The sequence below is a fragment of the Protopterus annectens genome, chromosome 13.part0, assembly GCF_019279795.1.
Source record: "Protopterus annectens isolate FY-2018-M chromosome 13.part0, PAN1.0, whole genome shotgun sequence".
In the NCBI taxonomy this organism is placed as follows: Eukaryota; Metazoa; Chordata; order Ceratodontiformes; family Protopteridae; genus Protopterus; species Protopterus annectens.
The window spans coordinates 1,156,760,076-1,156,775,086 of record NC_056747.1 but is presented as its reverse complement, the minus strand read 5'-3'; the positions used below and the strand labels follow the sequence as shown (position 1 = coordinate 1,156,775,086).

At 41.6% G+C, this 15,011-nt stretch overlaps 1 protein-coding gene across 2 annotated transcripts in view; it reads left to right on the top strand.

Annotated features, from left to right (window-relative positions):
- The window catches only part of MPP2 (MAGUK p55 scaffold protein 2), a 1,397,885-nt gene that overhangs the window by 1,315,456 nt on the left and 67,418 nt on the right, over positions 1 to 15,011 (top strand). The window lies entirely within an intron of this gene.

The window sequence follows — 15,011 nt, the reverse complement described above, 5'->3', positions numbered from 1 at the left end:
AATATACAAGTCTGCATTACAGCAGTCCGCCCTCCATGCAACACATTCAGTAATAAAGGCACAGTACCAGACTGCTCTGTAGAAATATACAGGTCTGCATTACAGCAGTCCACCCTCCATGCAACAAATTCAGTAATAAAGGCACAGTACCAGACTGTTGTGTAGAAATATACAAGTCTGCATTACAGCAGTCCGCCCTCCATACAACAAATTCAGTAATAAAGGCACAGTACCAAACTGTTCTGTAGAAATATACAAGTCTGCATTACAGCAGTCCTCCCGCCATGCAACAAATTCAGCAATAAATGCACAGTACCAGACTGTTCAGTGGAAATATCCATCTCTGCATTACCGCAGTCCACCCTCCATTCAACACATTCAGTAATAAAGGCACAGTACCACACTGTTCTGTAGAAATATACAAGTCTGCATTACAGCAATGCACCTTCCATGCAACACATTCAGTAATAAAGGCACAGTACCAGACTGTTATGTAGAAATATACAAGTCTGCATTTCAGCAATCCACCCTCCATGCAACACATTCAGTAATAAAAGCACAGTACCAGACTCTTCTGTAGAAATATACAAGTCTGCATAACAGCAGTCCGCCCTCCATGCAACACATTCAGTAATAAAAGCACAGTACCAGACTGTTCTGCAGAAATATACAAGTCTGCATTACAGCAATCCGCCCTCCATGCAACACATTCAGTAATAAAGGCACAGTACCAGACTGTTCTGTAGAAGTATACAAGTCTGCATTACAGCAATCTGCCCTCGATGCAACACATGCAGTAATAAAGGCACAGTACCACTGTTATGTAGAAATATACAAGTCTGCATTACAGCAATCCTCTCTCCATGCAACAAATTCAGTAATACAGGCACAGTACCAGACTGTTCTGTAGAAATATACAAGTCTGCATTACAGCAGTCCGCCCTCCATGCAACACATTCAGTAATAAAGGCACAGTACCAGACTGCTCTGTAGAAATATACAGGTCTGCATTACAGCAGTCCACCCTCCATGCAACAAATTCAGTAATAAAGGCACAGTACCAGACTGTTGTGTAGAAATATACAAGTCTGCATTACAGCAGTCCGCCTTCCATACAACAAATTCAGTAATAAAGGCACAGTACCAGACTGTTCTGTAGAAATATACAAGTCTGCATTACAGCAATCCTCCCTCCATGCAACACATTCAGTAATAAAGGCACAGTACCAGACTGTTCTGTAGAAATATACAAGTCTGCAATACAGCAGTCCGCCCTCCATGCAACAAATTCAGTATTAAAGGAAACATACCAGAATGTTCTGTAGAAATGTACAACTCTGCATTACAGCAGTCCGCCCTCCATGCAACAAATTCAGTAATAAAGGCACAGTACCAGACTGTTCTGTAGAAATATACAAGTCTGCATTACAGCAGTCCTCCCTCCATGCAACAAATTCAGCAATAAAGGCACAGTACCAGACTGTTCAGTGGAAATATCCATCTCTGCATTACCGCAGTCCACCCTCCATTCAACACATTCAGTAATAAAGGCACAGTACCACACTGTTCTGTAGAAATATACAAGTCTGCATTACAGCAATGCACCTTCCATGCAACACATTCAGTAATAAAGGCACAGTACCAGACTGTTATGTAGAAATATACAAGTCTGCATTACAGCAATCCACCCTCCATGCAACACATTCAGTAATAAAAGCACAGTACCAGACTCTTCTGTAGAAATATACAAGTCTGCATAACAGCAGTCCGCCCTCCATGCAACACATTCAGTAATAAAAGCACAGTACCAGACTGTTCTGCAGAAATATACAAGTCTGCATTACAGCAATCCGCCCTCCATGCAACACATTCAGTAATAAAGGCACAGTACCAGACTGTTCTGTAGAAGTATACAAGTCTGCATTACAGCAATCTGCCCTCGATGCAACACATGGCTCTATTGTAGATTTTTTCATGGTTTTAATATATTGTCTCCCTTGCCTTCCTATTGTACATGTACCTCGAATACTATTGTTAGTATTCCTTTTCCCTCTACTCTCTGTGTAGCCTTTACTTACCAGAGCTGGTATTTTTTGTTTCCTGTCTCTCTGTTTTTCTACTAAAAAAATATACATTTATCTGTTTCTTGCTGGTTGAATATCTGGTATTTTTCTGCTAGTCTTAAAATGGTGGGAAAAGAGAAAGGTCCAGCTGGGTTTAAAAAGTGTCTAAAGTGCGGACATATGATTCTCGTTTATGATACCCACACATTCTGAGTGTACTGTTTAGGACCACTACACGTTCAAGAGGACTGCTACATTTGTCATGCCTTTAACCCTAGAGCTCTAGTTGAACACAAAAGCAAATTGATTTTAAAAGGGTTACTCACTTCTTCCTTTGGGGAGACATTATGTGGAGCTCCGTCCCATGAGAAATCAAAACAAAGATCCATCAGATCAGACTTCCTTGGGTTTCACACAGAAATCATCTGATTCAACTTTCAGTACCATTTACCTCCCAAGGGCCAGATACAGATGCTCTTCTTTGGTCAACCTAGTTCCCTCCAGGGTTCCTTCCCATTTTTTTGGAGAGACTTAGGTCTCCTTTGATAGCATCCACTTGCTCTTCCAAGGGTCTAACAAAAGAAGATGTGGAGAGATTGGTGAGAAGAATTCTCGCTGTGCACAGCCTGACAGGTGTCTCCTCAGCTTCTACCCCTTTTGGTCAGTAGATCCAATCTACCATTCCACCCCCTCTACCAGTTCCACCTCTGATTCCTTCCATGGTCTCAGAGGCCTTAGATCTGAGCTTTCTGGGTCCATCTGCCTCAGATCAGAGGATACCCTTATCCTCAGATCTGAGATTTATTCTGAGTGCTTCGGTTCAGTTGGATCCGAGAGTCTCAGAGCCAAGGCTACCCTGTCGAATCTAAGGTGTTGGAGTTGACTCCGAAGTAGTCTGAGCCATTTCTGCACCTCAGAGCCTCAGCATGGGTTAGTTCAGCTCCAGCTTCTGCCTCAGGGATTGTCCTTGGAACAGGAAGGGACAGTGATCCAAAAGCTTACCTTTTCAGATCCATGGTCCTCTCCCTCTCTGGGGAAGTCTGCTTTTGAAGCCATGGAGAGAGCATTGTCTGCCTCAGTAACTCAGATGGTTCCTACCCTCTTGGATCCTTGGTCTGCAGCCTTGATGTCTCTGTGCTTGGAGTCTCACATATCTTTTCCACAGTGATAGCTGGTACTGAAACCTCAGGCTTCCCAGCAGGGTGTCATCCTATTGAGCAGGTCTCTAAGAAGGAAATGTGCAAGAGGAAGCACTTCACTCCCCAGAGGAGTCCATCACAGAAGACACAAACTTTGATGAATGTGAAGCGTCCCATGGTCACCTCCTGAAGATGTCTCATTTGGAGACATCCTTGAAATCCTGAAACAGAGAGGTGGATGGAAGCCCAGCAACCCTTTGTCTGAGGAGTTTGTGTTCCTAGAGCTTTTGATACTGGCCCATCTACCTTCTGGGTGACCCTGCCCACTGACAAGCTGATTGAGTTGATCTCTTGGTGGGAATGGAAGGATCCTGACACCATTGAACCAGTACTTCTAAGATCTGATAAAATTATGATAGCACTGAAGGTCAAATAGTTTTGGCCAAAGGGTGTGACTGTTGATGCCATGGTTCTGGTGGTGGTCACTAAGAAGGAACTTGAAGAGGAGAGTTTCACTGTCTACCCACCCAACAAGGAATTTCAGGCAATGGACAGGTTTGGGAATCATGTGTATGTTTAAGCAACCTTAGCCTTAAGGTCACTGAACTATTTGGCACATTTCACCAGGTTACAGAGGGACCTGATTAAGGAACTGTCAGGCACCCTCTCAGGATCTGTTTCTGAAGAAGTACAAGCATCTGTGACTTCTAATTTGGCTTCCCTGCAATCAGTTTCCAACACTTCCATGAGGCTCATTTCGCACATAGCAGGAGGAACCTCAAGGGCAATGGGTTCAGACATTTCCATAAGGAGGCACATCTGGATGCACTCGTGATTTTGTGGAGCCCTTCAAGTCTTCATCAGTGCTCCCTTTGATGGTGCATCTTTGTTTGGCCCCAAGGTAAGATACATTATCCAGTTGTGAGAAGGACAGAAAGACCCTGTCTGCCATGGGCATACATTTTTTCACCCCTCAAAGATCCTTTCCCCAGAAATCAATGAGGTAGTGAAAAATGTGATTCAAGACGTTCCAGAGACCTTTACAGAGCACACATGGAAGAGGTTCCCCTGGGGTAGAGGAGGGGGCTCAAATGGTAGACACCACCCCTGCAGCAGAGGTGGCTCACAAAACCAAGGGTCCAGAGATTCGTTCTTTGACAGATCCTTCCAGTTCTCCTAAAAGAAGGCCAATCTGAAGGCAGTCAGGGTTGGTTATCTCTGCATTGGAGAGACTGGCTAGAAATAACAAAAGATATTTGGGTGCAGAGGATAATTTCCAGAGGTTATGTAATACCCTTTTAGCTTCCTCCTCCCCCTTCCGGAAAAGAAATTCCACAATTTCCATTAAGAGCACAACAGGAACATGCTCTATTTCCTGGGACAGGACTATATAACTCTGTCCTCCTGAAATGTAATCCCTTATTATACACTTCAGAGCAATGTGTTCCAGTTTAAGACCTCTGACTCACACTCAAAATAAATTCAAATCTCACACACTTAAACACTTAAGGGAAGCCTGGCACAGATTTCCAGCTGTATCCCCTCCCCAATGCATATGGTAAATGCTGCCACCAGAGTCAGACAGGTCTACATGCCCTTTAAAGGGTGATCAATTATTAAAAATTAAATATCAAAATAAATGATAGCTGTGACCAGAAGAAGCCAGGCATTCAAGGTGTATCAAACAGGTATAAATACACCCTAATCTCTAAAGAATACACTGATTGTCCAGCCACAATGTAAAGTAATGAAAACATTTAATAATAAGTAAAATGATTATTAAAAAATGTAAATCAATAACTTTCAATAAATACCAGAATTCAATCACCCGAAATATAAAATTAAACTATAGGATAGAAGTCCATCATTTTAGAAAAAATCTAACTAAATAACTTTCCTAATCTAAATAGAGAATGCTGTCCCTGATCTAATCTAAAACATAACAGCAAGGCAAAGGCAGGCTCACAGTTCTGGTAAGTCCTTTTTTTGGGTATCCACCACACAGCACTGTAACTGATCGCAACTCTTCACTAACTGCCCTTCAGCTGACTTCAGCAGTCTCTTTTATAGTCCAGATTAACAGTCTCAGCTGTCTTATTTGAAAAATAACAATTAGCTGTTTGAAAAAGCTCTTTTTTCCTGTCAGTCATCTGTTCAAATAATCACATAGCAACCAAGAAAATTCTAATGACATCGCCTACTGATTACCTGATTCTCCACAGACAATTTGTACTTTATAATCTCCCCACAAACATGTGCAATTAAAAATGTATCAAAACACTAACAATCTTTAAACATTTTGTATAAACAGGGAAATATTCAACATTTTAAAAACTTATTTACATTTTCACAATTAGATGTGCTGGTATACAATACAAGTTAATCTGAGAATATACACAAACCTCCTGCCATACATGCTAACACAGATGACAGCGTTTTCATTTTCTGCACAGATTTTCTCAATAGACCTTCAAGATGTACAGTATCACATAAAGATGAACGAGTGATCCAGAAAGTTCTTAATCTTCAGGCTGGAAGCCAGTCATTATCAATTCAGAGCTCTGCCCTTTGGTCTCACCACAGCCCCCAGAGTGTTTACCAAGTGCATGGCAGTAGCAGCAGCTCACTTGAGACTGCATGGACTCTGGGTGTTTCCATATCTAGATGACTGGTTAATTTCCTCCCCAACAAGGCATTAATTGTTAAAGGCAAGAGACCAGGTTCTCCAGACATGTTGTCTTCTGGGGATAACCATAAATAACAAAAATGTTCATCTAGAACCATCTCAAAGTTTAGAATTCATAAGAGCACTACTCAACACAAAATCAACAATAGCATCACTTCTCCCCTCCAGAGTTCAAATAATAAGATCACAGGTCAAACGACAATCTGCAGTACCAAGATTTCACCCAACTTGGTCCTTCAACCTTTAGAATCTATGGCAGCAGCAATAACACTAGAACCACTGGCCAGATTTTACATGAGAATTCTTTAATGGATGCTAGCCATAGCAATGGTTGATACTTTGTTAACCCACGTTTACTCCCATATGAATCACCCACATATGCAAGAAAGATCTCATGTGGTGGATTCAAACAGGTCAAGTTCTGTAAGACCATACAGTCATTCCCCTTCAGCCCAAGGCCATAGTGACCACAGATTCATCTCAGTTGGAGTGGAGGGGAGGCACTTTCTGGGAAAAACAGTCCATGGCACTTCGTCCCCTGAAGAGGTCAACTTGCATATCAATGTCCTGAAGGTGAGAGCAGTGCTTTTTTAGCATTGCAGGCTCTTCAGGATGCTCTCCCTTCAGGGATGATTGCAATTCAAATGGACAATATGTCAATAGTTTGATACATCAACAAACAAGGAGGGACCAGTTATTACCCCATGTTTCGAGAAGCTTTCAGGGTGTGGCAATGGACAATCTCATCTGACCACTTTCTTATAGCAATGCATATTCCAGGGAAGTCCAACATGATAGCAGACAAACTGAGCAGGTGCATTCTTTTATCTCACAAGTGGTCTCTCAGCAAGAATGTGACGGAAATGAATTTCCGCCAGTGGGATCAGCCTTGCTGTGATCTTTTTGGGTCTTCCCTAAACAACAAATGCAGCAGCTGCTTTGCCTTAATCCCACCATAAGGGGAATCAGAGAAGGATGCTCTAGTTCACGACTGGCCCTACCCAGTCTACTATAAGCATATCTGCCTATCCCACTAATTCCAAAATTTCTACAGGAAAGCTGCCATGTTGGAGTAAAGTCATCCTCATTGCACCTTACTGATCTCAACATATTTTCTTCCCCTTCCTGCAGCCTCACTTACTTCTTAAATCTTGGATTCTACATCTGACTCCAGATCTCCTGTCTCACCTTACAGGAATGATCCATCCAGACATATCAAACCTCAGGCTGACAACCTGATTTCTCAAATTCCATTAATAGTCAGACAACCTACACTGTCTTCCCCTGTCTGACACATACTTTTATCCTCCCATAAACCTTCTACGTGTAAACTCTACTCCAGTAAATGGAGAAGGTTTGCTTACTGGGCACATAAAAATAATGTTGACCCCTTTTCAGCTCCAATACATAACATCCTTGAATGTTTAGCTCTATTTTTTAAAGAAGGAGCTAGTTCCTCAACAGTTAAGGTCCAATTAGCAGCAATATTTTCACACTGGATTTCCATGTTAATCATTTGCCTCTCATAGGATCTGCAAAGCATTTTTGCGAGGAAATCTTATTTTAAGGTCGGTTTTTAAAGACCCTACTCCCCCATGGGACCTGAATCTGGCACTGCAGGCTCTTACCCATCAGCTCTTTGAACCTGCAGCTCAATGTGACCTTAAATATCTTTCCTGGAAGGCAATGTTTCTAGTAGCAATTATTTCTGCCAGAAGAATTTCAAAGATCCAAGCTTTGTTTTCAAAACCAGCATACTTGATCTTTCACAAAGACAGAGTTACATTACTAACCAATGCTTGCTTTCTCCCTAAGGTGGTGTCAGTGTCTAGTATCAGTCAATCTATTAATTTGCCAATATTCTTTCCTAAACTTAACAAGGTTGAAAACATGTTACATTTATTGAATGTTCACAGACAGTTTTTAACTACGTAAAACAAAAAACATCACAAAAACTGATCAATTATTTGGTTCATTTTCAGAAATACAGTTGGGGAAACCAGTTGCCAAAATAACTTTAGCTAGATGGCTGACTTGTATTTCATTCATTTATAACAAACTGGGCATTACCTTATTGAAACTGTTATGGGCTCATTCAACTAGATCTCCTACACCCCATGCAGCTCCTGCATGTTGTATATGTCAGTGCCAGTTTTATATCTGTGTCATCATTGCTATCTTATAGTACACAATCATATAGGCACCCCAGCTAACACCGATCAGGAGATTAGTTCCCTTTATAGGGTACTTCTGTGAACAGCTCCGCTTTCCCTTCCACTTGTACCAGCAGTATCCGCTCCCACCCTCACTGTTTCCATTAAGGAGGATGTAGTTGTTGGCTTGTAATTGCTACCATTCTTAACTGGCTTTCCAGAAGTCAAGTCACTGTTCATATCCCAGGCATTTGCACTGTTGTATCTGTCACAGCCTCTACAACAGCAGAACTATCTTTAACGTTTTCAGTATTTTTCATCCTAATCGTTGGAATAACCTTTCAATTTACATTTACCCTCTGTCAGTTTTGAACCCTCTTCCAACTTTTACTAAAGTTCGGGCTCCAGCTTTCATGCACAAGTTCTGTATACATTAAGTATGGCATTTTTTTTCTTTCCACTCCAGCTTTTATTGAAAAATTTTCACCATGCCAGGATGTGATTGGCCAGGGCTGGTAGACATGATAATTGGACCTATGGGAATAACAACCTAGTCTGGAAAAGTATTAGCCAATTTTATAAAAAAATATATATATATTAGGGGCTTCTATACTGAACTTGAAAATTTGAGGAACACATGGGAAAGAGATTTGGGAAGATCAATTACAGTACTATTTGGAAATGGGTTAGGATTATATTTTTGCCCAGATTGTAATATTTTGTCGATTGTTGACCAAAATGTTTTTGATCTGTTTTACAACTATTCTGGAAATCATTATAGTGCATTTTTTGTCTGTGGTTATTTGCTGTTTTGCCTGGTTATGTAGTATTTTAAATTGTTGGAGGTTTTGAGACGGTTTGTTTTTTGCCAATTTCTGCAGGCTTTGTCTCAGTTCTGCATATTCTGTTTAGGAATATTGTATTAAATGTCATTATAGCTTTCTTTAAGGGGATAGCTTTTAGTATGTTCTAGTCAAATGATGAGAACATTACGCTGCATGAACCTGGCTTAGATCTGCTAGGTTACATGTGATCGTTACTCCTTGTTGTTTACGGATATTGTTTGTATAAGCTGTGATGTAGTCACTGAGAGAGTTAGGTAAGGTACCTGACTGAAATGTATTAGGGTCAGATACAAGAATCCAGTCCAGTAGAGAACTTAAGTTTTTAGTGAAATAAGTTAGATCTTGTGTGAGCTGTTTAAATAAGTCTGGACTAGATTTTGGGGAAGTAGATGCAAGTCAAGTCAGCTGGTTTACATCTCCTTGTATTATTGTTTCATAAGGGATATTACTTGACATCCACTATAGGATTTCTTCTAATAAGTCGATATTGTCACCTGGGGGAGTATGTAACATGATTATACATATTTGTTTTGTTTGTTTTGATTTAGGAATGTAATAAGAAGTTCATCTTTGTTGAATTGTGATGTAGAAGCATCATATGCTGTTAGATAGCATACTTGGGAAGAATTACACTGAGCCACAGTTATACCTGGGGAAAAATTATACTGAGCCACAGTTATAACTGGGGAAGAATTATACTGAGCCATGGTAATACCTGGAAAATAATTTCACTGAGCCACAGTTATACCTGGGAAAGAACTACACTGAGCCACAGTTACACCTGGGAAAGAATTATACTGAGCCGCAGTTATTCCTGGGAAGAATTACACTGAGCTGCAGTTACACCTGGGAAAGAATTATACTGAGCCACAGTTATACCTGGGAAGAATTACACTGAGCCGCAGTTATAGCTTGGAACAATTACAATGCGATACAATTATATCTCAGGAAGAAGTATACTGAGCCACAGTTATACCTGGGACAGAATTTCCCTGAGCCACAGTTATACCTGGGGAACAATTATAATGAGCAACAGTTATACCTGGGGAAAACTTATACTGAGCCATGGTTATACCTGGGAAAACATTATACCAAGCCATGGTTATACATGGGAAAGAATTACACTGAGCCACAGTTATACCTGAGGAAGAATTACACTGAGCCACAATTATGCATCTGTTTCTTGAAGATGCAGTTTTTTTGGATGGCAGTGCCTTCACAAGATTTTTTACCTTATCTCAACTTTGTAAAAAATTCCCTGGGGTGAACCCCTCATGGGGTTGGAGTGAAGCTGCCAGAGCCATATATTTAGTATATGCAAAGTTCGTTAATATTGTTGTGGGATGGCCTTCAAACATTAGTAGACCAGCTTTGGCAAGGTAGGGCAAAGTTGACAGCATTATTATTTTTTTTGATAACTCAAGCAACCTTTATAAAATTCTCATTACTGTCTGTCTTGTGTAGCTGTATTATATACCAGTGTACATTGTCTTATGTAAATTTTTGTTTTTTTTCATGCAATTTCTTCCCAGATCATAGATGAAAAGTGTACTTTGGTTCAATTATTTTGTTATGAACAAATTAAGTAAAATAAACTTCCTGGCATATTAGATATGCAAACTGTTATTATCTGTTTGTCTGGCTTCCTAATAATAAAAGGCAATCTATTTTGTTATCATCCTTATTAAGCATTATCAGAAACATTACAGGGAATCAAACATGCACAAAAGTCACACTTAGAAAAAAAAATAAAAAAAGCATTGTCCACCTGCGTACCAACTACATACGGACCAACTATATATAGTAACTATGGGATTGCCATATCAAGAAGAGATGAGGAATTCATGGGATACCGTCATGATTTTCAGGTGCAAAACCTGTGTTTTATATGCTAGCAAGAGCATATAAGAGTATGTAACATTAGCGTGTCTCAGAAAAGCCAGGCAACTGTTTGTACTGGTCCTCACAAGTTCCCTCAAGTGGAAAGAAGGGGTTGACTATAGGTTCATAGGTAGGTTCTAGGCTATCAGCCCTGGGGCCTATATAAGCCACCCAAGAAAATTATTTTCCTGTGCCCCTGTCAAGCAGTGCCGCAGAAGTGATCCCCGGGGGGGGGAGGGGGGGTGAATTTTCTGTTTCCTATCCAGTCATCAAGATTTTTCTTAAAGAGGGCCAATGAGGAGCTTTGCTTGACATGAATGGGTAGTTTGTTCCAGAGTATGGGAAATCTCTGGGACAGGAATCTATCCCTCCAGCATGTTCTGTTTATTGTGGTGACAAGGTCTAGGTCCCTGGAGCCTGTGGTTCAGAGAGATTGGGATTTATTTAAGTGTAGCATGTCCAACAGCTCTGGGTTTGTCATAGCTTTGTATGTTAGGCAGAGATCGCTTCTGAGTAAGCGATATGCGACGGAGTAGAGCTGGAGTTTTTTGAGATGGTCTGCATATGGCATCTGTTTGAGGCTGATGATCCTCTTAGTGATATATTTTGCGGCCTTTCCAATTGTTGCAGGTGTCTTGTGAGATACATGCCAAAAAGGGTATTGTACTCAATAATGGGTCTGATGAGGGATGAGTAAAGAGGAACAATGACCTCCTTTTTTCTAGAGGAGAACCCTTTTGTGATGAGGTGTGCCACATAGATGGATTTCCTAACTACTGTGGTGATGTGGTTATCAAAGGAGAGACTACTATCTACCTGTGTCCCGAGGTCTCTTATCACACTTTCAGTGTTCAGTGAGCTACCGCCTATGTGGTAGTTCATGGGTACTGAGTTTTTCCCAAAGGGGATGACAGTACACTTCTTGGCATTGAGCTTGAGGCCATAACTTTGACACCAAGCATCTGTCTCTGTGAGGCCCTTTTGTAGAATGTCTACATCATTAGGTGATTCTATTATGGCTCCCAGTTTGCAGTCATCTGCAAACTTTGTTAGCCAAAAACCTTCTGTGTTGGCCTGCACATCAGAGACGTAGATGCCGAACAGGAGAGGATCAGGACCGAACCCTGTGGTACTCCACATGTCACTGGTCTGAAGTCAGACTTGGAGTCAGCTACTTTTACTCTGTGGGTTCTGTCAGTGAGCCAGTTGGCCACCCATCTTGTGACATAGTGATATATTCCCAGTTTAGTGAGTTTATCTATAATGCCAGAGTGGGTGATGGTATCGAAAGCCTTGGCGAGGTCAAGATAGGCTGTGTGCACTACCTTGCCCTCGTCTACGGCTCTAGTGACTGCTTCAAAGAAGTCAGTCAGGTTTAGTAGACATGATGTACCTTTTACAAACCCAAACTGAGTGGGTTCCAGGGTTTGGAGGTTAACTATGTCTTTGTTTATAAGCTTCAAGAGGATACGTTCAATGGCCTTGCAGACCAGGCTCGGCAGGCTAATGGGGTGGAAGTTTCCAGGGTCCATGGTGGCACCCCCTTTGCGGAGTGGGATAACCATCGCTCTGCACCATTCAGTAGGCACATAGCCTGAGGTGAGGCTATGATTGAACATGGTACTTCGGTGGGATGCCAGTTCGTTCTGTAGTTCACGCATTATGCAGCTTGGGATGTTGTTTGGTCCCATGCATGCTGTGTTCTTGGCTTTGGAGAGTGCAGTCTTTACTTGTTCGTCCATGATTACAGGGGCTTTACATTCTTCCAGTATTAAGATGGGCCCTTTTGAGGGTGAGAGGGGAGTAAAGTTAGCACTGAACCTATCTGCCAGGATGTTGGCAATATCAGTTGGTTCTGCATATTTAGTGCCATTGTGCTGTAGCTCAGAGCAGATCTGAGTGGTCCCACTGAGATTCTTGACATAGCTGTAGAATGCTTTGTGGTTGTCTTTGGAATCAGTGGAGATTTTATTTTCATAACTGGCTTTGGAGGATTTTATGAGGGATTTCAGCTTCTTGCTGAGGCTGACCAGGGAGTTCCTCCAATCTTGGGATTTTACTCTTTTTTGCAACAGCTTCTTCCTTTTGTTGCAGAATTTGTTTATGGCAGGGACCATCTTTTTTGGAGGATAGCATCTTGGTTGTGTTGGGGATGGCACAATCCATGCACTCGTGTATGTGCCTATACAGTGCATTTGTGTAAGGTTCAGCAGTTGTACCTCTATTTTCCATCTGCATGGGTGTCGTGAAGTTTGCCACTTCTGTTTTAAGAAGCATAAAGTTGGCTTTGGAGTAGTTTTTGATGGTGGTTTCCTTAATGAGGGGTGGGGTGAGATATGTATGTCTAGGGTGATTAGCTTGTGGTTGGATCTGACCAGCAAGGAATTGACCTCTGGCGTGGAACACCAGTTACTCATATTGGTAATAACCAGGTCCAGGATATTGCTGCCCCTGGTGGGAGTGTGGACAAGCTGATCCAAGGCATTGGAATTTATGAATTCCAGAAAACGTTGAGTGAATGAGTTGGTACATTAGTAGTTTTCCCAGATGATGGTGGGGTATTTGAAATCACCCATAATTAAGGTATTGGGTTGTACCTTAATATTTTCCAGTATCTTAAGAAATGAAGAGTGGGAATCCTGGGGCATAGTGGGGGATCTGTAGCAAGCTACAACTTGGATTGCAGTCTTGCCCAGTCTTAGTTGCACTTGTATAATTTCAGATGCATTATGTTGTGAAACTAGCCTGGAAGTGTGGATATCCTTAATGAATATGGACACGCCTCCGCCTTTAGTGTTTCGGTCCAGGTTAGGTGGCTGAAAGGTGTGTATGAATTATAGCCTGGTAAAGCAGGGGTGCTGTCTGGAGCCTTGAACCAGGTCTCTGTCACTGCACAGATGTCGATGTTCTCCATTTTAAGGAGTGCCTCGAGTGTGTTCATTTAGAGGTTTAGACTTCTAGCGTTGAGTAGCATTACCCTTGCAGTTTGCTTCCTTGTACCTGTTATGGTGGTGAATTTAGCCTTTGAACCTTGCCTAAAAAATGCACTATAGGGGTGGCAAGAGCCTTAGCCAGTATCCAGAATCCCAGGGAAGACAGGTGCAGGCCATCTCTCGCAAAGCATCGTGGTCTGTCGACCATGTCGTCCCAGGCAGACAGATACTGGATCCCCTTAGAATGACACCAGAAGCTTAGCCAATTGTTCAAGTCAATCATTTTTCCTTGTACTGTGGTATCATTGTGGGCGATGGCAGGATGCTACTCAGGGCTAGGGACATGCCTGCCTGAGCTACAAGATCTGAGAGCTCCTCCATGTCTCTTTTCATGTAGTCCAGGGAGGTACATCTCAGGTCACTCACACCAACATGGACAATGACAGAGTCGTATTTGTGCTTGCTGTGGAGTGACCTGAGTGCATGCATTATGTGGTGGATTCTGGCATCCGACAGGCAGCTGACAGTAACTTTCTCCTTGTTTAGCCTGGTGAGTGGGACATCAGTGTGCTTGACTATAGAGTCACCTATGACTAGTATATTGGGTACATTGTTTTGCCTTATGGATTGAGTGGCACACTGATTTTGTGGGCTATGTGTCATTTGGGTAGTGTTGAGGGATGGTGGTTGTCTGTGTTTCAGCTTGAGAGGCCTCTGGTGCTTGGACAGATTTTTATTGAGAGCCTCCATGAATGTGAGTGTGTGCTTTGTGTTTCTGTGTGTGGGTTTTGGTAGTGTGAGTTTTGAAGGACTATGCGTTGTGTGGTGTGGTGCAGGTGTTAACCATCTCCTCTTGACTGTCTAGAACAGTCTTGGCTGGAGAGAGCTTGGCTTTCAGTTTGGATATATAATTGCATCTATAAATAATGAATCTTGTTTAACTGACACAAGATTATTTTAATCAAAAATGTTTATTACTTGGGAGTCACCATTCAAAGCAAAGATACTCCCAAGGTTACAAAACACATAATAAACTTTATATACACTGTGGCAAAAGGCCGTTGTCAACATAGCTAGCTGGAATTTTGTTAATAATTATATGTCATTGGTGAATATCAAAATGATTTATACAAGATGCTTGTATTACAAATGTATTAGAACTGTATGTTGTGTATTTCAAACTGCTTTGTACAGACGTGTGTTGAAAAGGTATTTGTAAAGTGCTGTGTTTGAAATGTAACCACAGTGTGCTTACTGCAGGGAACAGAAATGTATATGCACTATTGTAACTGTTTAAATGCATCTGTCTTA